Below are 26,788 nucleotides of genomic sequence, written 5' to 3' on the forward strand. Positions count from 1 at the left end.
GTGGCAGAAGTATGGGCATACAAAGAATCCAACCCCCTCACTGGTCCTCTTTGACTCGCGCCTGGCTTTTTCAGAGATTGCTTGACGGATCAGAACATTTCTGAAATAAACAAGGTTGGCCCAAGGCTTTGAATCTTCTTTTACTGGATGTCTTGGCTTGAAGGGGGTTCGGTGGGCATGCTGTATCTCATGTGGACAATTCCAGTCGGACAATTCGGGGAATGCAGCCCTTAATAGCTCCAATATGTAGGTTTGGGTGTCTGTTCTCTCCGCTCCTTCAGGGACCCCAAGCACACCCAGGTTGTTTCGCCTCTCCTGATTCTCGGGGTCCTCCAGCTTTCACTGTAAATACTTTAGCTGGGACTCATGTACTTCGGTTTGTGCTTGCATTGTTGTAAGGTCCGTTTCTGTTGTAGCTATTCTAGTCTCAAGGTCTGTCATTCGCTCCCCAATAGAGTTACATGTTTTGGTCAATTTCCTGACCACCCCTTTACACAGGGCAGACTGGGCTTTCCGACTATTCTGGCCTGTCTCATCCTGGTGCATTAGTATCACCTGATATATGGCCTCTAATGTTGGGGGATCTGGAGTGACTAGGCCTGTGTCTGCCGCCTCCCCTGGTGGTGTGCCTGACAATTGAGTCATAGGTGTGTAGTCCCAAGTGAGGTCTTTGCCTCCTAAGCATTGCGTGGCAGATTTCCTTCTAGCTTTGTGAGCAGTTAAGGCTCTAGCGCCATCACTTTCTTCAGGATCACTGTCATTGTTGCTAAATTCAAAGGAGGAGCCAAACCCATCCTCCGATCACTCAGCCCCATCTGAGACTGAATAAAAACAGTCAATTGATTCTCTTTCAGGATCGTCTTTATCGCCTTTATCAGCCTCCTCCTTCCCTTGTTGACCATCCAGTAATGCTGCTCCCGGGGGTAAACCAAAATCCCCACTCTCTTAGCCACCTGATTGTTAGAGGCACTTATTGGTTGTGGGGGCTTATTTAGTGGCATTGAGGGGGCAGCCTTTAGGGCCAAGGGTATAGCATCTCCATTCTTATGTGGGGGCGAGCCGCAACCTCCCCCTGCGCTTGTTCCATTGAGTTCCCCACATGCCATCAACCTGCCAGGGGCTACAGTCTCGCTAATGCCCCCTCCACCTTGCTCAGGGTTGCTCAGGGTCAGTGTTGGTAACAGAGGGTTAATTTCTGGCAGTCTACCTTCACCAGACGGAGGGTCAGGAATCTGTCTCGCTCCCGATGGCTCTGGGTGGCATACCAGCCCTGGAGGCTCTCCTGGCTTCTGCTCCGGGCCGGGGTTGCCAAGTCCTCTGTGATTCACCTTGGTTCTCGGCTACAGATCTCATTCCCGCAGCAGATCAACTACTGATGGGCCGGCCGGACGCGGCTTCCCTGTGGCTCTGCCCCTTCCCCTCTTCTCCAGGGGCAGCTCGTTCTGCTGCGCCTGTGTCCGGCATCCATGCCTCGGCGCCGGCTCTTCTGGGCTATCCGATCCACGCTCCACTGCCTCTCCGGCCTTAGGGTTCGCCCCGGCTCCTGCATTCTTCAGTCCCTTCACAGCAGGGAATATATCCGATCCGCCACAGTTAGCACAAGGTGAGTGCGCTATTGCCGTTACAGCAAGTTGCTTCAAAATGATCAGCCTTATAGCGACCCAGTTCGCCCACGCGCAACAGCAGCGGGCTTCGGCTCTGGGGGGTATCAGTTTCTTTTTTTGCTTATTTGAACTTCACAGGTCACTTATAGTTCCATGCCGCAGCTCTCCTTTGGTCAGCGTGCTGCTAACGGCCTCCTAAGCAGCCACCATCTTGCTTCCCTCTCCGCGTGGCCGTGTCTTTTGTGGCTGACATTTCAACGACTATGAGTGACACTTCCTCACAAGCAATATCAAGCAATGAGGATGAGGGAAACATTTAAATAGCAAACATTTCACCCCTCCCTCCTCCTTTGGAATTCATGAGGGACTATTTTAAAACACTGAAAAGTGTGGTGTCATTACACATTCAATTTTGTATGTTATCAACGGTTAATACTGGCAAAGCAATTTATTCGAATTGCACTGCTACAAGCATGTTTTTTTTTAAATATAGTCAGAGCTGGAATTTTGAGATTCAAAAATACTTATGTTGCTAAAGCTTGCTTTTATTTCCTGTTCACTGTTATCAGAAGTTTAGCCTTTCAAAGACCCCCTCAATCACTAATGCCATTCACCAAAAAGTGGTATTGTCCATTTGTGCCCATTGCTATTAATGTTGTAAATTAACATCTTGTCAGAAGTCACAAATTATCAGACCTGAGCGGCTTACAAGTGGTCTCTTCTTTCAACACAGCACTAGAGGCAGTCAGATAATTTGAGATCCTGCCTCAGCAGAGATGGCTGTAAGAGCTCATCTGCTCTCCCGATGGTCGCCATGAGGACAGGCATCATCAAACTGGCCGCACACGGGGAGCGGCATTTCACTGCGGTCCGGCAGAGAGGGCGAAGTATTATGGTAAAAACTAAGGTATACTCGTGAAGGAGTCACAATCAGTCAACACTACGTACACAGTACTCGCGGCGGCGGGCTCCCTGTCTGCACTTACAATCTGCACTCATTCACCTGAAAAGCACTGATTTTACATTTTTGAATATATATGTACACTACTCACGGATAATAATCTGTTCATCAACCTCTTCACACCTGAGATTATAAAACGAATGTGCACTCACACTCCTCCCATCGCCGCTCATGTGAGATTACCACGAAACCTGCAGTGCACCCACTCTGTATCTTGTGAATGTGCACCTGCACATCTGACATCACGTGTACCACAACACACACAGGATTATCTCTAAATGTGTACTCACATGCCTGTGAGGCAACACTCTCGCACATCCCCACGGCAGCAGAATCTAGCACGCAGCCCCATGGCATTGAATTTGGGCAAGGCTGATTCAGGCTGAGGTACACACATAAGGTCAAAGCCCTCAGGCTGCAGCTTCGAGCCAGGGCAGAACTTCAGCTAGCAGTAACTGACCGCCAGGCAGCTGAGAGCGCTGCCGGTAAAAAGCAAATTTGCAAATGAATAATACACTGTCTCAAAAGTGACACTTACTAGCGAGGCGAGCCATTCTGTTTATGGGCCGGCCGCCGTCGCTTTAGACTCCTTGCCTTTGCAGCGTCTCACTGCGCTCCCTCGGCAAACTGCACTGACGGTGCGCCACCCCCACCCGGGCATGATCAGACTCAGCAGGCTCCAGCGGCTACCGCGGTCCTGTAGGGTTGGGTACGGCGGTCGCCAGGTCATCATTGGCAACATTACCATGATTTATCGCAGCCTTGCCACCCAGCTTCCCACAATGCGGCCCCCGGGGAAGTGAAGGTCGCAGACCAGTCTTCCCCCAGGGTATTCGCGCAACGACCGGAAGGACATGGTGGGGGTGGGATCACAGGATGGAAGGAGGGGGGCGGGAGTTGGGAGGGTATATAGGTGTCAGGAGAGGAGTAGCCGGCCTCTTCCTGACACCTGAGCACCACCGGGGGGAAGATAAAAGTTTGTGTAGTTAGTCAGTGTTAGGCCACCTGCCGATTGGTCGATCGGCGGGGGGCGGGGGGGAGGGGCTGGCACTGGTAGTCATGGCCGGGCAAAGGGAATTTGCCACAGCGGGCGGGACGACACCGTGTCATCGATGCGGCGGAGGTTTGCGCGGCATGAGGTCTTGGAGGGCCCGGCCGGGTGGATATCCTACGTCCTGGGGCGTTATCAGGCGTGTGGGCCGGGATGGCCTCACGTGCGCTGGAGGGTGGATTACGTGTGCTGGATGGCAGACTCGACCGGCCGTTTCAGGTAGGGGGCGGGGGCTGCCATGTCATGGTTGTCTGGGCTGCAGTGGGGCAGGGGGGGCTCTAAGGCGGGCGCGGCTGCCGTGTGTCGCGAGCGTGCTGTCAGGGTTCATGTGGGAGGGGGGCGGGCTCGGGGACGGCACTCTCGGCGGCGCGATCCTGTCAGGCAGCCCAGGGCGGGAGTGAGGCGGGTTATGCGGGTTATGCGGGTTGGTGGGAGTGCTCAGGTTTCTTCACGCGGGTGGATAGCGGGGGGGGGGCGGAGGCGGGACCCCTCCTCTTTCTGCTTCCCGGAAAGGGAGATCTGGTTTTCCATCGGTCTGCTGCGCTGCCGCCTTTGGGGCAGTAAGCCAGGGTTCGAGCCTCGTGGTCGCGCCCTCATCCTGTCATTCGGGGCAAATTACTTAATCTCCCTGTGCCTGAATGTGTAATGCAGATAAGGTGCCATGGAAAGCGCTCCAATATCTTATGGGCGAGTTCGCGCTGTGTAAATATGCAAAACGGGCTCTGCGCATTGCCCAAGTGAGTTCGGAGGTACGGGGTTTTGGGGTGGGGGGGCGGCATTGGCAGTGGTTTGCGGTTTACCCCAGCAGGCGTGGAGCCTACTCATGGTAGCAGGCAGTGGGCCCACCCCGGCGGCTTTCCCACGGCGAGGCCCAGGGTCTGGTGTAGGTCTTTGGGGGGGGACTGGAGTCAGGTGGCAGTGTAGGAGCAGCGAGGCGGGCGTTGCATAGGGGTCGCTGCTAGGGAAGGAGGTTTAGGGGGTGGGCCTAGGGGGAGGCGGGTAGCTGCAGGCAGTAGGGGCTGGGGTCATCAGAGTCCGGGTGAGGGACTGCCAGCATGGCACGAGGCCCGGTGGTGCTGGGGACCCACTTAGTTGGCGCGACCGAGTGGGGGGGGATCCATGACCGTCGAATAAGGCCGACAGATAAGGGGTGATGCCAGCGGGGCGCATGACGACCCAGAGACGCTGGCCAGAAGCAGTAGGGGGGTCCGCGGCGGCGTGCCCTCCTTCGAGGGATTCGCACATTGAGCAATACAACCTTTGTGAATCTTACCGAGTTCTGAGTATGTGCTGTGTGAAGGGTGGCATGGATGGTGTTGGGGGTGAAGATAGAGGAATGTGACGGTGTGCGTCGGAGGGGAAGTTGGTGTGCCGGATACAGTGCGATAGAAGGAGGATGTCCGAGGGGGCCTTGGAGTGGGGGGGTTGCCTGGGGGGTGCGGGGGGGGGAGTGCAGGTAACCAGTCCATGTTGTTATTTGTTTCAGGCGAGTGCGGCTTAAGACGGAGCTCCAAGGGGGATGGTTAAGAATGTTTCCTTTTCCACATTTCTGTATTATTTTGTATTGTTGGATGGAGGCGAAAGGTGCACTAGAACTGGGGGTGGGACAGGGAACCGCCCTCTGGGGGTTTCCCTGGTTGGCGGTACTTTGGAGGGGTGGGTAGTCACATACGGGCGAATCCACCCCTCGGGGAGGGAGAACGGTACACAGGTGACTGATAGCGGGCACGGGAAGCAATGACCAATGAAGGAAATTACACAGAGGATGCTTGGAGGGCAAGTGAAGGTGGGAATGGGGAGAGGAAGGAGGTCACCGAGTGAATGGGGGAAGAGTCTAACAGGTGAGATGGTTTTGAGAATGGATGAGAGGAGAATGAGTCGGTATGGGATGGGGAAAGTATATTTACTGCATTTATGTACTGTCAAATAAAGTCCAAATGATTGCAACCATGTCCTAATAAAATGGCCTTTTACGCTTCAAGTAACAGCGTGGAGTGTGGTTCTTGCGCGATAACTGTTGCCGCAGGCAGTAGGACGTGACGTCCCGTGGCGCCTACATCTGACTGTGTCACTCAACCTGAATTGGTTGGTGCCTGTCTCAGGAGTAGCCATTGGGCACTGGTTCAACCTCAGTCAGAATGTAATGCCGCGTCGTGGCGGAGAATGATACATTGTAGCAACCAGTGAGTTCAGCCAGCCACCAAGCCTTCCTGGAGCAGCGCACACACAACTGTGCGCTACCAGCAACTCCAGCTTTGTTTCGTCAGCATAGCAGCGCAAACGGCTTGAGAGCCGAGACGCTATGCATAATATGGGTGACAATGCATTTCAGTGCGCTGATGCAAGCCACCACACTGAAATGCATTAGTCTAACACCTGATGCGTGGTACTTGGCAGGGCTGCGGTTCCTAACACCGTGCCCTGGTGAGGCATGGCATTTTGTGAATCGTCTGTTCTACCGGGTTCGGCATCAGCTGAATCCTGCATATGTGCATGTGTTCAACCCCTAGGGCTTCAGTAAGGTTGCAGGGGTACTATGAGCAGATGAGTCCCGAGCAAAGAGGCTCCTCTGCAGAGAAGTGCTACTCTAGATGGAAGAGAGGAACCAAACTTCAAACACAACCACCGGGGAGAGGTACATGCAGCATTCACATTCTCCTTTACTTCCTTGGGTTTGAGAAAATCCTGCCAACGAACAAGAAAAGGGACCAGGCCAAGCACTCAGAGTGTATACTTACAAAGAGTAGTGGGGCAGCCTAGAGGGAAAGGAGCTTAAGACTACCACCCCTAGAATACTTGAGGTGTGGCGTGAGGAATGAAAGGAGGAAGTAACTTTGGAACCACTGGAGATGGTTAAGAATGTTTCCTTTTCCACATTTCTGTATTATTTTGTATTGTTTACCAATCCAAGAATGATTCGTAATGAAAACAAAAGTAGCACAAGGGCGTTTTAAAGCAAACAGGCTAGCAGCAATTTCCTGCCTGGTCTCTTGCAAAAAATGTATATTAATTACAAAAAGAAGGCAGTTTGGAGGAGCAGCATGGGGAGCAGGTGGCGGGAGGGGAAAGCAGAACTCGAAGGTGAAGCACACGAGCAAGAATCCAACATGGAGGGCTGGAGAAGCACGCAGACGAGAGAAAGCAACACTGAGGGGGGAGAGAAGTGCACAAGGGAGACATCTGGTAAGCATGCAGTCTCATGGAGTGCTTAAACAAAAATAAATAAATAGTGACTGTGAGAAGCTGGCTTAGTATATGGTGGATAGTTATGTAAGTGGGCACCCTGCATTAATCCAGATGACCCCTATGGTGATTTTAGGGGTCTTAGACAATCATATAAAGGTATATAAGTGATAGCTGTGGAAAGCAGCCTTCAGGCTTAGCCCAGAAGGAGTGTAAAGCAGCTTGTTTTTCGAGAGCGCAATCTTATTGGTATAAGTTAAGTGAAAAAGAACCACACAGTGTATTTAAAAAAATATGTATTTATTATGAGACACTCACTAACACATACAGATATCTCCTAGCCGGAGACATACACAATGCACACAATACTTTTCAATAGAAACAGGTAAGTAGTACGAAATACACAGTGGTCCCCAAGGGAAGACCAAAGCATTACTACAATAGTGGCATGCGAACCACGACTCAAGTCAAGACTATACCCAGAAGATGTAGAAGTGCCGGGGCCCCAAGGAACCACCCGAAGTAAGTAACCAGGAACCCCACGGAGGCAGTGTGCAGAGTGGGAACACGACTGTGAGATCAATAGAAGTCAATGGGTAAGTCGCAGTTGTAATTTTAAAGAAGAAGGACCCTTCCCAGTGGACCCTGAAGAAACTCAGTGGAAGACAGAAGGTTGGAGAGCCACCCCACCCGTGGACACCCGGGGAACCAAGATACCAGGATACCTACACCAGCGAAGCTGGGTGCGTAGGTGTGCAAAGGTGTGAAGTAGCATCGGAAACTGCGTTCAAACTCAATGGAGGACTTCAGGAAGATGCTGCTGCTGGAGAAGGTGAAAGTGTTCGAGGGGACCTAAAGGTGGATTCAAGATGAGAAGTACCTGCAAGCAGGGGGACAGAGCCTATACCACTTGGAAGTGACCAGGAGGCCAGGAAGACGAATGCCCACTGAAGTCAAGTGTTCAATCAATCAATCAATCAATGATAGCATTTGTAAAGCGCACTACATACCCGTGAGGGTCTCAAGGCGCTGGGGGGGGAGGGGTGGAGGGGGGTTGCTACTGTTCGAAGAGCCGGGTCTTGAGAAGTCTACTGAAGGTCAGAAGGTCTACGGTCTGCCGTAGGCGGATGGGGAGGGTGTTCCATGTCTTGGTGGCAAGGTGGGAGAATGATCTGCCGCCGGCGGTCACTCTTCGGATGCGGGGGACGGGGGCAAGGGTGCGGTCTGTGGAGCGGAGCTGACGGGTGGGGGTGAAGAGGCTGAGTCAGCTGTTGAGGTACGTTGGTCCGGTGTTGTGGAGTGCCTTGTGTGCGTGGATGAGGAGTTTGAAGGTTATCCTCTTGTTGGCAGGGAGCCAGTGCAGGTCTCTCAGGTGGGGTGTGATGTGGCTGCGGCGAGGGATGTCAACGATCAGGCGTGTGGAGGTGTTCTGGATGCGTTGAAGCCATTTCAGGAGTTTGGCCGGGGCTCCTGCGTAGAGTGCGTTTCCGTAGTCCAGTCTACTGCTGACAAGGGCCTGGGTGACCGTCCTTCTTGTTTCGGTGGGGATCCACTTGAAGAGATGTGTTGAAGCAGGAGGAGGAGACGGCGTTGACCTGCTTCGTCATGGAGAGGGTAGAGTCGAGGATGACCCCTCGGTTGCGTGAGTGGTCGGTGGGTGTTGGGGTTGTTCCTAGTGCAGTCGGCCACCAGGAGTCGTCCCAGGCCGAGGGGGTGGATCCGAGGATGAGGACCTCCGTCTTGTCCAAGTTAAGCTTCAGTTGGCTGCTCCTCATCCAGTCGGCGACGGCCTTCATTCCTTCGTGGAGGTTGGTTTCTGCGGTGTGGGGGTCCTTGGTGAGGAAGAGGATCAGCTGGGTGTCATCGGCATAGGAGATGATGTTGAGGTCGTGCCGTCATGCGACGTGGGCGAGCGGTGCCGTGTAGACGTTGGGCTGGGGGATGAGCCTTGGGGTACGCCGCAGATGATCCTGGTGGCTTCGGAGCTCAAGGGGGGGAGGCGGACGCTCTGTGTTCTGCCAGAGAGGAAGGAGGAGGTCCAGTCCAGGGCCTTCTCTTGGATTCCGGCATCGTAGAGGTGTTTTCGTAGTGTGCGGTGGCAGACCGTGTCGAAGGCGGGTGACAGGTCCAGGAAGATGAGGGCCGTGGTTTCTCCGTTGTCTAGAAGGGTCCTGGTGTCATCGGTGGCGGCGTTGAGGGCAGTTCGGTGCTGTGGTTGCTGGGGAACCCGGAGTGGGACGGGTCCAGGATGCTGTTCTCCTCGAGGAAGCTGGTCAGTTGTTTGTTGACGGCCTTTTCGATGATCTTCACCGGGAACGGGAGCAGGGAGATGGGTCGGAAGTTCGAGAGGTTCTTGGGGTCCGCCTTGGATTTCTTGAGAAAGGCGTTGATCTCTGCGTGCTTCCAGCTCTCTGGGAAGGTCGCTGTCTCGAAGGAGATGTTGATGGTTTTCTGGAGATGGGTTGCGATGGTGCTGCTGGCAGGCGGTTGGTGCGGGTGGTGGTTGTGGGAGCGGGGTCTCAGTGGTTGCCAGGGTGGTGACGGTGTTTAAGCTGTCGTGGATGTCTGCAATCTTGCGATGCAAGAAGGTGGCCAGCGAGTCGCACAGGTCTTGTGAAGGTGGGATGTCGTTGGTGTTGGAGCTGGGGTTGGAGAGTTCCTTCAAGATGTTGAAGAGCTCTTTGCTGTTGTGTGCGTTGGTTTCTAGGCAGTCTTTGAAGGAGGTCCTTTTGGCGGATCTGATGAGGTGGTGGTGTCTGCAGGTGGCGTTCTTGTAGGCTGTGTAGCTTGCCGGTGTTTGTTCACGGATCCAGTTTTTTTCGATTTTTCAGCAGGTTCGCCTGGAGGTCTTCGGTGAACCAGCAGGTGTGGGTGTTGGAGGGCTTCTTGAGCGGGGTGAGGGTGTTGGCGCAGTCGTTGATCCACTGTCTGAGGTTGCGAGCGGCAGTGTCGGGTCGGTCAGATCTGCGGGTGGGCTCTGGGCGAGGGTGGTGGAAAGCTGGTCTTCAGTAACTTTGCTCCAGTAGCGGCGTGGTATCTGTTGGGTGCGGTGGTGTGTGGTGGGTTTACGGAAAGTGAAGTGGATGCAGCAGTGATCGGTCCAGTGGAGCTCGGTGGTGTGGTTGAAGGAGACGTGGGAGCTTGCGGAGAAGATGGGGTCAAGCGTGTGGATGGCGGAGTGGGTGGGTGTAGTGACGAGTTTTCTGAGTCCGATGTTGGCGAGGTTGTCAATCAGGGTGGAGGAGTTGGTGTCATTGTTGTTCTGGAGGTGGAAGTTCAGGTCCCCGAGGAGGATGTAGTCCGTGGAGGTGAGGGCGTGTGTGCTGCCGAGGTCGGTGATGGAGTCACCGAACTGTGCTCGTGGTCCGGGGGGTCTGTAGATGAGCGTTCCTCTGAGGGTGGTGTTGGGATCGGTGTGGATCTGGAAGTGCAGGTATTTGGCGGTGTTGAGGGTGTTGTCGGTGTTGGTTGAGACTTTGAGAGTGTTTCTGTGGACGATGGCGATTCCTCCTCCGACTCCATTGGTGCGGTCCCTGTGGGTGATCTTATAGCCGTCCGGGATGGCTATGGTGATGTCGAGTGCCGAGGAGGGGTTCAGCCAGGTCTCCATCAGGAATGCGACATCTGGGGTGCTGGAGTCCAGTAGGTCCAAGAGTTCCACGGCATGTTTGCGTGCAGAGCGGGTGTTGAGAAGGATGCATCTGAGGTGGTTGGGTTCTTTGGTAGGTGGGTTGGTGGGCCGGATCCTGGTGAAGCTGCAGTTCTGGCAGGAGAAGGGTCCTTGGGTGCGCTTCGGGGCGGCCAGGCAGCAGGTGCGTGAGCGTCCAGCGTTGAGTGTGTGGAGGGTGCTGGAGTCATAGCAGAGACGGGCGTCGTGGCGTTCCCTGGTGCCTGGGGTCCTGGCGCTGGGCGCAGTCCAGGCACGGATGGGCACAGAAGGACTTGCCTTAGGCGCGCATCGGCGCGCCAGTGGCACGGCCGCACAGCGGCCGCCATATATGGGGAGGTGGGAGGGAGGAGCAGCTGGGAGGTGGGAGGTAAGGGCAGCGAATGGGCAGTCAGGGGGGTGGGGCCGCAGGTGATGCAGCGGTGGGAACGGGAGCGGTGAACGGCACGGAAGGCAAGGGCACAGAATCACAGGGCTCACAGAAGTAAAACGGGCACAGAATCACGGGGGTCACAGAAGGAAAACTGGGCACAGAATCACAGGGGTCACAGAAGGAAAACCGGCACAGAATCACCATGGTCATAGAAGAAAAACGGGCACAGATTCACAGGAGTCACAGAAGGAAAACGGGCACAGAATCACGGTGGTCACAGAAGGAAAACCGGGCACAGAATCACAGGGGTCACCGAAGGAAAACCGGGCAAAGAATCACGGGGGTCACAGAAGAAAAACGGGCACAGAATCATGGGGGTCACAGAAGGAAAACCGGGCACAGAATCACGGGGTTGACGATGGGAACAGAAGGAAAGAAGGGTTCAGGAGAAAATACAGGCACAGGGGGAAGACAGACAACAGCAGTCACAGACACCAAAAAAGAAAACGATAAGGGCAGTACAATGAATGACACCGACAATAGGACAGACCTAAGGCCTACCACTGGCCACCAGGGATGAGGCGCAGGTGGTAGCCTGCGGGTGGAGGAGGGCCTCAACTTTCCTCAGCAGCGGCAGGTGGGGCAGGGACAGGATGCACAGGTGGTGCTGTGCGGAGGGGGAGCGACCTACCTAACAAGGTCAAGGGTCGCTCTCCTCACCGCGCAGCGGCCACCATATATGGGGAGGTGGGAGGGAGGAGCAGCTGGAAGGCGGGAAGTGGGAGGTAGGGGCAGCGAATGGGCAGTCAGGGGGTCGGGGCCGCAGGGGACGCAGCGGCGGGAACGGGAGCGGTGAACGGCATGGAAGACAAGGGCACAGAATCACGGGGTTACAGAAGGAAAACGGGCACAGAATCACGGGGGTCACAGAAGGAAAACCGGGCACAGAATCACAGGGGTCACAGAAGAAAAACAGGCACAGAATCACGAGGGTCACAGAAGGAAAACCGGGCACAGAATCACGGGGGTCACAGAAGGAAAACGGGCACAGAATCACGGGGGTCACAGAAAGAAAACCGGGCACAGAATCACGGGGGTCACGATGGGAACAGAAGGAAAGAAGGGTACAGGAGAAAATACATGCACAGGAGGAAGGCAGACAACAGCAGTCACAGACAGCAAAAAAGAAAACGATAAGGGCAGTACAATGAATGACACCGACAATAGGACAGACCTAAGTGTTGCAGGAGAGCTGATGGTGACCTTAGAACTGCAGGTGTGCGGACCAGGCGATGCTGTGGAAGACCAGGAGCCATGCACAAGCTGTTCCATGTGAGATGTTGAGAGTTGAGGGGTCGGTGTCCGTCTGGAGCACCAAGCCTCTGCAACTGCAACCAACATGGAAAAGCAAAGAAGGCACAGTGCTGGGACCAGCAAGGTCCAGGTGACTCACCACAAGCAAGGGAGTCAGGGCTGGCCCTGGGCAATCAAGGGAGCCCACAGAAATCAAAGGAGACCCTCAGGAGGACCCACATACCAGAGGCACTGGAGTCACAAGAGGACCTCGAGCAGCTCACCAAAGATGCAGGCTCACGATGCAAGTGATGTGGTGAGGACAAATCAGGAGGAGGGCAGTTACTTCAGCCCTCCCCACAGACTGTTGGAGAGGTTTTGGATAGTTTGTACCAGGCATGTCCAGTTGTACTACAGAGTACAGGGGATGAAGGGACAGTTGTTGCCAGGCCCTTAAAGATCTTGGGGAAGGAAACAACACTAAATCTGAACAAAATATAGATTATGATGGCACAATTCACATATTTTTAGGAATTTTGCATTATGCTTGTTACGTAAAATTCCTGAAGCTACATTATGTTGAGTAACTATGCTGTATTCGTGGAAAATGTATCATGCCAGCTGATTGATTGATTGATTGCTTGATTGATCATGTGTGAACAAGAATGACCAGAATGTGAGTGCTGCTGTTTGCAGCACTTGTGCTTTTGGTGCAAATTTTTTGCCTGAAATATGTCCTTGTGTCCAAAATCGATGCAAGGGCGCATTTCACACTAAAATATAGTGATAAGTGCTTGATCTGTACTACGGGAAAATTCGCAGATTTCATCTAAAAATTTTACATAATTACTTGAAATCAAATCACAAGAATTTCGCACGCCCCTACTTCAACACTGCAGGGAGCCTATTTACAATCCCATTTCGCCACAGGAACATCATTTTTAGTGATGTTCCTGTGGCGATAAACCCTTTGCCTTATTTACAAGGCTGCATTTAAGCTACTTAACATGGGTTAATGCAGGCTTGGAAATAAGGCCCCCTTTGACGCTACACTTAGCGTGAAAGGGGCTATAGCTAGCGTAAAGGGGGCGGGCAATGGGTATTGTGGTAGGCAATCCGCTGTAACACCATTGATTTTGATGCTGCCCCCTGTTTACAAGGACGGCATTAATAGGAGGCAGTGCCTAAATTAAGACCAGGAAAAACCTGCTCTAAACGTGGCAAAATGAGGAGAAATGCTTTATTTCTCAGTTTTTGCTGTTTTTATGTGTGCTGCACTGTGCAGCACACATAGAAACAGCAAAACGCCATGCATGATTGTTTATGTGCAGGAAGGTGTCCCTTCCTGTGCATAAAAATTAATTTAATAAATGACGATTTGCAACTTCTATGTGTGCTGCACAATGCAGCACACATAGAAGCGCAGGGAGAAACGCAGGGGAGCACCATATTATTGTAAATACGGCGCATCCCTGCATTTCTAAAGTGACGGAGCGCGGAGTAACCAATTTTGGAGTTAACCCGTGCTCCCCCACAATCTTATACATATGCCCCCGGAACTCTTCACCTTGTGATTAGCTCCGAATTCAAGGTCTGGAAAAGCATCCTCTCTCTGCTAGAGGCTTCCCTGCGCTTGCCACATTTGTAGACTTTCAAAACCCTTGTTTTTCTTTTTCTACTTTTTTGCAGTTTTACATAGCGAGAACTCAAAGGCATGCAAGGCTTTACATGAGCACCAGTTATGATATACAAGGATACATTCATTTTTTTGGGCGGCATGGGGAGATATTAAGGGGCATATCAGCAACAACAGGCGATAATTATCGCTAAGCGCACTTAGCGCTAGGATAATTATCGCCGGCTAACGTGGATTTTTATCGCTGAGATAGCGTGCTATCAGCAACGCTTATCTCAAAAGCGATAAAAATCCTAGCGCTAACTGCCAAACGTGAGATTATCGCTGGAGACTCAGCGATAATCTCACAAAGTTTGGCGTTAGCTTGATGATAGGGCCTCACACTCTTAGCCATGATATCTACCTTCATAGGATATCATGGCTAAGTCAGTCCTGAAGCAGGCGTAAGGAAAGTAGCGATAACAGGGGTTATCGCTACTTTTCTTGCCGCTATGCTTCATAGCGTGGGGCTTGATGATAGGAGAAATGTCGCTTAGTGACATTTCTCTAGTCATGTCAGGTCAGGAATGCACACTTTGCATCTGGGCGTTAAGAATCCGGGCGCTAATGCAAGGTTTCACGCGATAGCGTGACCTTGCTAATTAGGCGATAAAATTATCGCCGCTTTTCGCCCAAAAACGGACGCAAATGCAGCGATAATTTTATATCGCTTCGTTGCTGATATGCCCCTAAGTGATTTGCCCAGAATCACAGGATGTTGAGAAGACGCCGAGACCCGAACCTGGTTCCCCAGTTCAGAAGTAGGCCGCTCTGGCCGTTGCGCCACATCCTCGGTTGTGTTTTGCATTTTCCAATTTGCTTTATTCTCTCTGCCCAGGGGCTGTTCGCATGTGGGAACGCTTGTTAACACATGCGGGTTAAACAGGCTGCCTGTAACCCCAACGCGCCGCTAATGATGTGTGTGTTTGGCGGATGGAAGAGTCAGCAGCCGTGTCCGATGCCCAGTGGCTGGCAGACACGTCTGGGACCGGTCCCTGGGCTGCAGGCCCGGCCTGGGCTTCAAAGGCAGCGGAGCCGAGGGGTTATCGCTGTTGGTAGGATCCATGGAGTCAGCCGGCCCGAGACGCAGAACAATACGCACAGCTCTGGCCCTCAAGACACGGAAGAAACATGCTCTGCATTTTTAATGCTGTTTTTACCTCTGTGCGCTGAACCTTCGGGCTCTGCAAGAGCTCAGCCTCGCAACATGCCCTGGAATATATCAGATATTCCAGCACTGTCTGCTCTGCTCCCACACCGATAGATTTGGAAGATGTGTGCGCACGGGTGAGATCTGGCACAGAAATACGGCACTGGTAGGGGTCACAGGTGGGATAATGTAAGGACCCCCTCTAGCAGCTGTCCCATCCCCGACTCCTGGCTTTTGCCCCCGAAAGCTCCTCTGTTTCCAATTTGTACAACTTTTCGGCGTGAGGATCCCACTAATCAGCTAGCAGCCACCTACCATGCGGAAACAGGTCGGCAAATATCCCCAAAATTCCACCTTTCATCCACAGGGAATTGATTCATTTGCGTTCCCTTGAGTCCATGGGCCCTTACCCCATATTTAGGGCCACGGAAATTATGTGAATCCGTGGCCATGGCGTTTTCAGTATAATTATGCATTTGCTGAATTTGCCACATAATCATAATATGCAGATTTTACCAAAACATTGGGGCATATCAACAACAACCGGCGATAATTATCTCTAAGCGCACTTAGCGCTAGGATAATTATCACCGGCTAGCGTGAATTTTTATCGCTGAGATAGCGTGCTATTAGCAACGCTTATCTCAATAGCGATAAAAATCCTCACGCTAACAGGCTAACGTGAGATTATCGCTGGAAACCCAGCGATAATCTCACGTTACCTTGTTGATAGGGACAGGCAAACTTAGCCATGATATCCTCCTTCCATAGGATATCATGGCTAAGTCAGAAAAATACCAGATGTAAAAAAGCAGCGTTAACCGCGGTTAGCGCTGCTTTATTTGTCTCTTAACAGGGTTAGCGACATTCTTGATAATAGGAGAAATATGCCCCATTGTTTCTATCTCAAATGGATCAAAAGTTAATAAAAAACGCGGGGGCATATTAGCAACGAACTGCAATTTAGCTGGATCAGATCGCCGAGATATTGCGTTATTTACAACGCTTATCTCCACGGCGATGTGAAATCCGGCGATAGCTGCAAAATGCAGGATTATCGCTGGGAATCCAGCGATAATCCTGCAGCGATAGGGGAATCCTCGCTGATAGGGAGATGTGGATTTAGCCACTCAATCCACCTCCCATGTCAAAGATAGGTGAGTCAGGAAAAATGCAGACGTACAATAACGGCGATAACCGCCATTAGCTCAGGTTTAAATATCGCTATGTGTGTCCTGGGCCGTATTGTAAATACGGAGAAGGACAGTTAGCGATCATTTTCAATCTGTTTTCGCAGGGAACGCCTAGCGAGGCGTGAACAAAACTGAAGCTGACTCAAGGAAACACGCGCTAGCGTGTCCTTATAAATAATGCGATATAATTATTGCCGCTTATCGCCTGAAAACGGACGCTAAAGCGGCGATAATTATATCGCCAGCCCTTGATGATATGCCCCGCGGTGACAACTTTTGCCGTGTTGTAGAAGGCCACTCGCACAGGCTGACCACTCACCTTTCAGTTGCTTATTGTTATATTTTGGTGTGAAACTGGTACTAATGAGGTGAAACCTTTGCCCAGAAGGGGGTTAAGATGTGTGACAAAATAAAGAAGTAATTCTATCACAAAATTCGTCCCATTACGCCGCATAATGTGAAATATCGTGATGCATAATTCAGTGTACCTGGCTTTATAGCATGGTCATCTCCTACCACATAATTCTAGTATCCTGTATCCTTTTCGCAAAGGGAACAACTTTTAGAGGTGTTTCTGAAGTCTAGCTAGGGCACGAGTGGCTCCTCCATAATGGCGGAGGAGCGCCGCCCCCTGCTAAAAGATTAAAAATAAAATGATAATAAAGGCATTTTACTATCATTTTATTTTTGCTTATCGTCACTGGCTGTCAGAGTGAGTCTTCAGCGGGGCGGGGCCAGGCAATCCTCTTGTAACAGGCATGGCAGGGGGAGGAGTGGTGGGCACTTTAAAGTGTGCATGTCAGTTTGGTCGGCCGTCTTAGGCCGGCCAAACCATCTTGCGAACTTAGGTTTCTCCAACCTAGCTTTGTTGCACAGCCGGAGAAACACCACAGGCTTCCGGGCACTGTCTGAGCGGCACACCAGGCCATTTAGATGAATCTCAGCTCTTTTCTCATGCTGGGCATAGCATGCCCAGCATGAGGGAAGCACCTGGATTGGCATCTGGGAGCCTTCACAGTGTGCAGCCGGAGTCAGGGATCGGGAGAGAGGAGCAAGATGGCGGCCGTCGGAGCGGCAGGTAAGTGCAATTATTTTTTGTATCCCATGTTTTTTTGTGTTCCCTCCACCCCTGGCCCTCACTAAGCAATGCGAGCAGCCGCCACTGGTTAGGGATTCAGAATCAAAAATCATCTGGAGCCCAAATAAGATCTGCAGTACCAGCTACAAGAGAAAAGCTCACAAAGATGTTCCTGCTCGTGATATGCCAGTTTTTCAGATCTGAATAAATAAATACTGGACCCATAGGGTTATCACTTTGAAGAAATTTGACTGGAAGCTTTGGCCTGCAGAACCTGTACTGCTGTTTCCAGGATGTCAGAGTTATGCGGCCTCCCTCCTTCCACTGTGAAAGAGCTGGGAGATGCTGGGCCTTGAGGGGCTGTAAGAGGTGAGAAGAAACGCTTCCCAAAGTCTCAGAAGCTCCTTCAGCACAAGGCAGTGACCAGCCCTGGACGACCTGCTGCTTTGCTCCAAAGGCTGTGAATGCTCCTTGGAAGAGAGAGAAAAGGGCCACTAGAGGCGAGAGACCATCTTCCCCTCACGGGTGGAGGGCAGGGACCAGAAGGGACCACCCTGGAACTCACCCTGGAACCCGCCAGGAACCCACCCTGGAACCCGCTTTGAAACCCGCCCTGAAACCCACCCTGGAACCCACCCTGGAACCCGAACCTGGAACCCGAACCTGTAACCCGCCCTGGGTCCCGCTCTGGAACCCTCCCTGAAACCAACCCTGAAACCTGCCTTGGAACCTGCCCTAAAACCCATCCTGGAACCCGCCCTGAAACCCACCCTTGAACGCGCCCTAGAGCCCGCCCTGAAACCCACCCTGGAACCCGCCCTGGAACCCACCCTGGAACCCGCCCTGAAACCCACCCTGGAACCTACCCTGATACCCACCCTGGAACCTACCCTGAAACCCGCCCTCTCTGAAAGGAGTAATTGGGAAAGGCACAGGTAGGGGCAGGAGGGAATTACGTTTTGTCCATGCGGTTGTCGCATTGACAAAAGCTCATCAGTTTGAGAAGGAGTCAACATTTTTCTTTTGCTCAGCTAAGAGAAGGATGGTGGCCAGAAATATTCCAAACCAAAGTCACATCAAAGAAGCACTGACAGTGGCGTGAGTGACAGAGAGGATGCCACCAGGTGGTCGGGCCTGCCTGCAGTGCCAAAATCAGGCATCAGCGGGCCATGCTAGTATGTGGTTACCTACCATTGTGGGGGAGAAAGGTTAGTGGATAATTGCTTAGGCCATCACTCCACCAAGTATGGAGCACTGAGTGCTTGGTCACACAGGGAGGGGACACTAGCCCCCTATAAAGATGTGAGCAAGGAGTGCCTCAGTTAAAAGTGGTCCTGTTGCTCAGCCCCTAGAGATAGACTTCGTAGCAAGTGTGACGTCACCACCAGAATAAAAAAAACAAGAAAAACTTCTCACTCACAATAGGCAAGGGCAAGTGGTACCTTCTGCACCACCAACAACCAGAGAGCATGACAGGAGGTGCAGTTGGAAAAGGGAACTGCGGGACATGGGACGGGAGCTTGAGCTGGACCGGCAAAGAGCAAGTCAAATAATGTGATGGGCACTTCAAGAGGCAAGAGCTGCAGGGCCAGGTCCAGGATCCCAGTCAAAAGTGGCAGGTTGACTTGGGCATCAGCCAACAAGGCCTTGGACCAAGGTGCTTGGAAGTAGGTGGACAAATTGCCAGTGTTAGGGTGGGCAGAGGAGCAGTGTGCCCCGCCTCAGGAAATTCTTCATTACAGATCCACGACTTGAACAGTCATGGGCGTTTACCTTTGAGGGCAAGAGGAGCCATTGGGCCGAAAGGGCACATAGTTGCCCTGCACTCAGCCGTTATTATAGTGCACAAGACAGGTGATGGGTCTGGCGAAGGGGGTATGGTCCCAATGAGCTAAGGATGATCATGGTACGGCTGAGGAGCTGCATAGTCTGGGATAAAGAAGGCTGTGGAGGAATAGAGAGAAGAGTATACGGACAGTCAAGGGTTGAAGATGGCAGAGAGGACATCCTGGAAAGAAGGTCCACAAGGGAACAAGCAGGAAGGACAATTTTAGCTGTTGCAGCAAGATTGTGTCTTTGAGAGAGAGTGTTCAAGATTCCAAAGATGCGGCGGAGATTGAAGGGGCCACATAAGGTAGTGGTGGAGCATTTAGGTGAAAATCTGTTTTTAGATACCAAGATAAAAGTAATGTAAAATAAATATATTATTATACTCAAAACCTACAAAAAGAGACTAGGCGTATACAGGTTTTAAGGCTGGGGAGAGCGGGCGAACCCGACACGCCACAGTACCAACTAACATTGATACATGGATTCCAGTACTCATCACGGATGCCAGTGATATCACTGGGAAACTGCCTGTCTCCAGTGTAATCAAAATGGCCAGTATGAGTTTTTGAGGAACAGCGCAGCTATGCTATGATGAGGAGTTCAGATAAAGGAGGAGTGTGAAGCCCAAAAAATCATGAGTTGATTTTGATGCTGAACTATGGCTGAAGTTCATAATTCCTATGTGGCCCATGTCGTTGATACATACGCCAAGCAGGTTCCATTTATTATTTACACCTTCTCCATAGCATCCCAACCCCATGGACCAAAGGCTGGGCCCAGTCTGGCCTGTTGGATGTTCAGAGAAGGAGCTTGCACCCAATACACTTGCAGACACTGGAATGACTGTGCAAAGTGGGGACGCAAGCAGCCTGCCATTCAGTGCTTCGGGAAGGGTTGGCAAATGTGCAGGACGTTGAAGTAGGGACAGAAGTGAAGGTAGAGGAGCACTGTGGAAGGGAAATTACTTCAGTAATGGGAAAGGTTGATGTGTAGGTGCCAGGATGAGGCAGTGACCAAACTTTTGAGGGAAAGGTAAAGGGACAATTTTAGGTTTCCTTTTTCAGCTCCAAAGTAAGGTAGCAGGCACAGAATTAAGGCCTTGAAAAAGGCAAAAAGGAAGTGAAAAATGGCAAGCTGATGAAGGAAATGAAAATGTTGGAGAAAGGCAGCCCTTACAACCTCCCCACCTATGGCTGATCGACCATTTCTCCACTGGGTGTGATTCCAAAAAAGGTTGAGTGAGAGTTCCTTCTGGTGAGGGATGTGGGAGAGGGCGGAATGCGAAAAGTCGATATCAAGTCTGTATTCCCACTGTTACTGGTGCAACCTGATTGTGGCCAGTTGCTAAGCATTTGGCTTGGAAGACGGGTGTTTGTAGACCAAGCACCCAAGATTATTTTCTAGCCTGCGCTATCTTTGAGAAGATTAGTAGCTTTCTGGAACTGGGAGTAAGGGTGCAGACAGGGCCTGACCTGGTGCTGCACTACCCTGACAATTTATTTCTGTCTGGCAGAGCAGGAGGGAAAGGAGACTGCAGAAGATATTGGAGGAGGTAGTGTGTGACTTGGATACACTTCTGGTGCCGGAAAAGATGATAGCCCCATGCAGTATCTCACATTCCTAGAAACTAAACTGGATTCAGTAGCCATGGCTTCATACTTGCTGGGGGACAAACTGGCAAACCTGAGATGTTTACTGTTGGAGATGATGAGCAAGGAGAAGTAGAAATTGAGATTCTTAAGTAGATATTGGGTCTTATGATTTTTGTCTGCAAAGGTGTGGATCCGGGTAGGGCCCTTTTCAATCTGAAGGAGTTTACAATGAGGTGGGAGACCGACCAAAGAATTAGGATCACTGACTAACTGAGGAAGCACCTCAAAGGATAACTGAGATTTCTAGACCATTACAGCAGTGTGCTTCATGGCCAAAAGACCATCAGTCGATTTGGAGTTTCTAGAGGTGAGAATGTTTCTGAGGTGTTGGGAGCAGGGCAATTTGGCCTACATTGCAAGAGTTGATGGTATGCCAAACAGTGGGCCAGTGGAAGTAGGAGTGGCAGGAGTATCTCATTTTATGAATTTTTCCCAGTGGAGCTGGGGATGAGACCATGGGGCTAGTTGCTACAGAACAACAAAGTGACCTTTGTGGTTGGCAATGGAGCAGTGGTACAAGTGATTAAAAAGATGTCAACAAAATACCATTGTGTGTTCTGCTTTTTAGAGAATTTGTTCTGCTATGCTTGTATTTCACACGCACATTCCCGGAATTGAAAATGAGGTGGAGCGAGGTTCCACAGATTGGGTTCAGAGGTAGATTTGTTGGCGACTCCAGTACCGAAGGACCTGTGGATAATCGGACTGTGAGAGCCCTGGAACTGGCTAAAAGTACTAAGCACCATGCACATCTACAGGCCTGGAAGAGTTTGTGGTCTCTGCTGTGAGGTGGTAGGAGAAACTGGTTTATGACATAGAGCAAGGGAGATGTGATGGGGTCTGATCAAAGGAGGTCTGGGACCAGTCACCATATTTCTGAAATAGGCTGGGGTTGCATTTTATAAGAAATGATTTAGGATAAATGAGCTCAGTGGGGAGATGTTGGATGGAAGGATTCTAGATAGTTAGACCCGGGAGAGAGAGAAGAGGATGATCTGTCCATATTGACAGGCATTGTTAACCAGACAATATCTGCATGTGCTTCTGCCTGGGAGTTTAAGACTTTTTTAGGGCTACTTTTTCTGTCTTGTTTTGGGGGGAATTTCAAATGTTAGAAATGATCGGAGCTAGAGAGTGACAGGTGAAGGAACTAGAAGGCAGGGCTCAAGTCCTAAATAAAGAAGTGGAGGGACTCACCAAATTAGGCAGAATGGGTGTGACATCACCGCACGTGACATAGCAGGAAGTGACATCACTGAGTGTGTCAACACAGGAAGTGACATCACAGCACATTACATCACATGTGCATCACAGAAAGTGGCATTACAACCGATGACCTCACAGGAAGTGACATCAGATCTTAAGGCCTCACATATGTTTAGCAGATCTATCATAAGTACATTTGAGGGCATTGCAATATTTAACAATTAGATTTCGCATTGGTGTTGTGCCAAAATATTGACTCAATCCATGCGCAAAATCTGGGCCTCAACTTATACATTTATTATTTTTAAACACTGTCACAAAAAGAAATGGCAGCAGAGAGAAATGTGGCAGTAAATCTGATCTGCTAAATTGGCCGCAATGTCTGTATTTTAAAATATCTTTTGGGGTTAAGGCATCTGCTGCATAGATCTTTGTTTGCCAGCCAAACCTCAGGGAATAATAATAATGGTAAGATAACTCAGGAGGATAATATATTTGCTGGAGAGATCTGTGTGTTTGCCAAGTCCTAGTTATGAATCATAGTAGCACAGAGGGTTAATATGTCTCCTGCAAAGCACATTATGTAACACACACACAACAGACTTTTATTTTATGTAAATGGGAAAGTAGTGCTTTTAAGACAGAGATCCTTTTGTTACTTGCAGTTCATAAATTGCAATCCTTCTAACAGAACAATGAGGTATGAAGGACATGTGCTCCTACACCTTATAACCCTCACTGTCTTATGTAGCACATCCTTCATATTGATGTATGCACATATAATTTATTGTCAATGGTTGATCTGTACGTATGATGTAAAGCACTCTGACACCCTGCATTGGGATGAGTAGTGCTAAAGCACTATGAAAGAAATAAAATGAAATAGCGGTATTGAAATCGTTATCTGTGTAAATACTAGGGCGACCAACACACCTGACATTCTTACAGTGTATGTATATCTCTTATATAAAAGGACTAAATAAAGTCAAAAGCATTTCTCTATTTACAGTACCTGTGCAGTGATAAGATTTGAGCCTTTGTTTCCCCTCCATTGCATCTAGTTGTGAGGCTCTCGGTAGCTCCCAGCTAGGATCCTACAACAGAAAGAGGCCTAATGGCCCCTTAACTCTGGCTTTTGTTATGGGTGAAGCTGAAATCTAATAAGCCCTTTCTCTGCCTGCACATTGCTGCTCGGAACAAAAGCAGACAAGTGCAGATGCTGCTGAAAGTGTCCTGGTGTCAGAAAATGACATGGGGATGAGTTCAGCCTATTTCTGTGAATTCCAAGAGAAGTAGGAAAGGAACGTGGCAATCCGCTGAAAGTGGCCAGCTTTGCAGCAGGGTAGACAGCCCTTACCCTCTAAAAATAGTGGGCAGATGGCGTTTACCTGCATCTACCCTCGACTTGAGCCCTGGTGGAAGGAAATGGTGGTGCATGGAGACAGGATGTGAGTATGGGAGTGTGGTGAGAGACCGGACAGATGGGCAGTGAGCATTAGAGTGTGAATTGGGTCATCTGTATTACAGATAGGACAAACTGTCCTTGTTTGCGCCACGGCACACCTTTTAACAGGTGCATTGGGCACATACAGAGACAGTGCACACTATTACAATAAATGGGCAGCTGCAAACCTACTCCCATCCTGGGGCAGCGCATTCAGCGAAATAAGGAGCAGCTGTTTATAAACTGCTTCGTGTTTCACTGTGCAGATGGGAAAAGAAGGAATAAGTGATCTGCAGGCGGGTGCAGTGAGTGGCTGCACTCACCTTCAGGAGGATGTCTGGAGTGTCTGTGGGTCCCCCTTTCCCATCTGTAGAAGGCTAGCCTAAGGAGCCGCACTGATAGTGCTCCACCTTTGTTGAGGTGCACTATCAGTGCACCTCCTAAGGGCCTATATGCCCCTGCACCCATGTTCATAGTATGGCACTGGTACTCAGGCAAATTCATTCCCTCATTTGCATTGGGTCACGCCCTCATGGAGATGGGGGAGTGCCCTCCGAAGATAGCGTTGGCATTACATGTGTGCAAGCACTATCAGTAGTATAGAAGGCTTTGCACTGTGAAAAGCTCCCTCTTGACCTATATTTCTTTTTCTGTGTTTCGATTATGAATTCAAACAAGGACTGTTCATGAAGTAAACCAAGATACAATCTGTGAACATGTACACATTTATAGTAGTTTAACTTTGTTTACTTCTTTTCTTTCTTTTATCAAAATTATTTTATAGCATTTTTTATCATTTGAACATATCAGAATACAATTTCGCAGCATAAGCAATTATCTTTACAATTTGATATTGTTTTTCCATATTACAACATCATAACCCTAGAGTGTCGGCTGACAGATGCAGACTACGCTAACCTATTGTCTGATATAGTGAGGATAGATTGGTGTACTAAGTCTGATTTTCTGATATATAAGTGTGCATATAGCTTCCTTAATAAAATCTAATTTGGATTAAAGTGGTGGAAGTTGGGCATAATATAGTAACACCATGTGATAGCGCGTACCATCCTTCTTTTCTTGCAGCTTTAATTGGAGATATTAAACGAGGCGTGCTTGCACATTCCATTCCAAGATGATGCCCTAATTGTGTTATTAATGATGGGAAAAAATGAAATTAAGGAACCTTGAGAACAAATACAAAAGGAATAATGTAAGGATTCATGATGCTTATAGAATAATGGTAGTTAGTGGCTATGTTTAAACCTGACGTTAGCCTTCATTGTAAAAAACTTCTTTCATGTTCCCTTTGTAGGACTACTTCACTGACAACAGATTTACATCGATATTTACTTTGACACACTTTGAATGTTCTGGGTAAGACATCTTATTTAGTGGCAGGTCCCTTAGAGATCACAAGAGGGGGATAACTGCCATTTTTGAGAAGCACAATCCTCAACACACCTGGCCATAGTAGAAGAAGATCCAGACCACGCACACACACCAGAGCACCATAGATTTCTTAGTCAACAGCAGCGCGGGGGTGGGAGGGGGACTAGTTGGGGAGTTGGGGGGGGCAGACAGTTCTTAACGGAAATCAGGAGAATAGCATTGCTAGGAATATGATCCCTAGTAACGAACAACGATGAATAGTGAAGAGTACAAACACCCGGAACTATTGTCAACTAGGTAGCAAGTACGCTGCGGAGCAACCAAGTGATGTACTAATGATGTTTAAATGGATGTATACTGATATATGAAAAGAAATAAAAATGCCAATAAATTATGTTTTTTTTTAAAAAAAGAGAGGGATAACTGCCATTGATGTTAAAATATGGCTTTACTCTTCCTTTGACAGAAAGCGGTTGCCATCCTGTATGCAACAGGGTGATCAATATATATATTTTGCCGTCATTGGTGGAGAATTAGTAACAGTAAGTATCTTGATATGGGTTGTAATTGTAAGGATAGCTCTGGCCTTATCTGATACCTTAGAAGCACACTCAGGAGTAATGAATGGTGCACCCTTATGTGTGTTTCATCTAGAACAAGGAAAAATATGTTTTCTTTTAAAAAATGTGTATTCTTTGGTGATGGTGTAAATACTATTCTTGGTAGTGTGACTATTAGTAGGTCTCTCTGTTATTTATTTTGCCCTTAGTAAGTTGGGGTGGAATAATAATGGAGATTTCACAATGGTTAGGACACAATTTTCGGTGATTTGCACGATCTTTTAGTGGTATGTGGCACATTTGGATTCTATAACATGTTATTTGCACATTGCAGTTTTGTACTTTGGTCCAATTGATATCATTTTATTGTTAAATTATGGGCTGTGAATTTATTGTATTTATATTCTTTAAGGAATCCTCAGGGTGTAGAGAACACTGTTCTGTTATCTGGCGGGTCCTGATGAAGGTGGTGTTCATCTGCTCCGTATTCCACCGAAACGCGTTGACCAAGGCCATTTAGATTCTGCTATATGCAGTTGTTCTAAAGGGTCACAGAGACTGAAAACAACACTGTGTCTCATATTATACAGATATATGCGGTTGTGATTGAGGTATGAATGTATTATAAGAGGTGTGAATGTATGAGAGTTGGTTGGTATGTTTGTGGTGTTTCTCTACCTGGGGGTTATGATGTTGTAATATGGAAAAACAATTTCAAATTGTAAAGATAATTGCTTATGCTGAGAAGTTGTATTCTGATATGTTCAAATGATAAAAAATGGTATAAAATCATTTTGATAAAAGAAAGAAAATAAATAAACAAAGTTAAACTACTATAAATGTGTACATGTTCACAGATTTTATCTTGGTTTACTCCATGAACAGCCCTTGTTTGAATTCATAATCGAATCACAGAAAAAGAAATATAGGTCACAAGGGAGCTTTTCACAGTGTGTTGTTGTCTTCCCCTCTTCTCCCTGACCTTAAAAAGCATACCTTTTAGAGGGGGTCCCCGCATTTCTTTGCATAGTATAGAAGTCTTTCCACATGTGTCTGCGGCCCCTTCTACAATGCCATTGTGCCTCGGGTGCACAAAAAGCAGACACCCAAGCACATTGCGTCCCCGGAGCACCATATGTAATATGGCCCCTTGTGTGGTTGCAATAATGCACGCCAGATTGTTTAAGAGTTTTGTGAGAATTAGGGGGGTGGGGGTGGTCAAAATAGGGCGATGTTTTGGAATGTGGATGGAAAGAAACTGATTGAAAAGCAACTGTTGGAGAGATTGTGGAAATGGTAGAGGCAATGCGGATTGAATATTGGCTTCTTCAGCACCCATTTATTGTGGATGGGACATCCACTGAGGGTTTCATGCTGGAACTTAGTGAGCAAGAAACAAATAAGGGTTTTGGCTCTTATTCACCAAGGCTGAGCCCTATTCCAACAAAAACAACGAAACAACAATACTGATACGCA

The sequence above is a fragment of the Triturus cristatus genome, chromosome 3_1 (genome assembly GCF_964204655.1).
Source record: "Triturus cristatus chromosome 3_1, aTriCri1.1, whole genome shotgun sequence".
Lineage (NCBI taxonomy): Eukaryota > Metazoa > Chordata > Amphibia > Caudata > Salamandridae > Triturus > Triturus cristatus.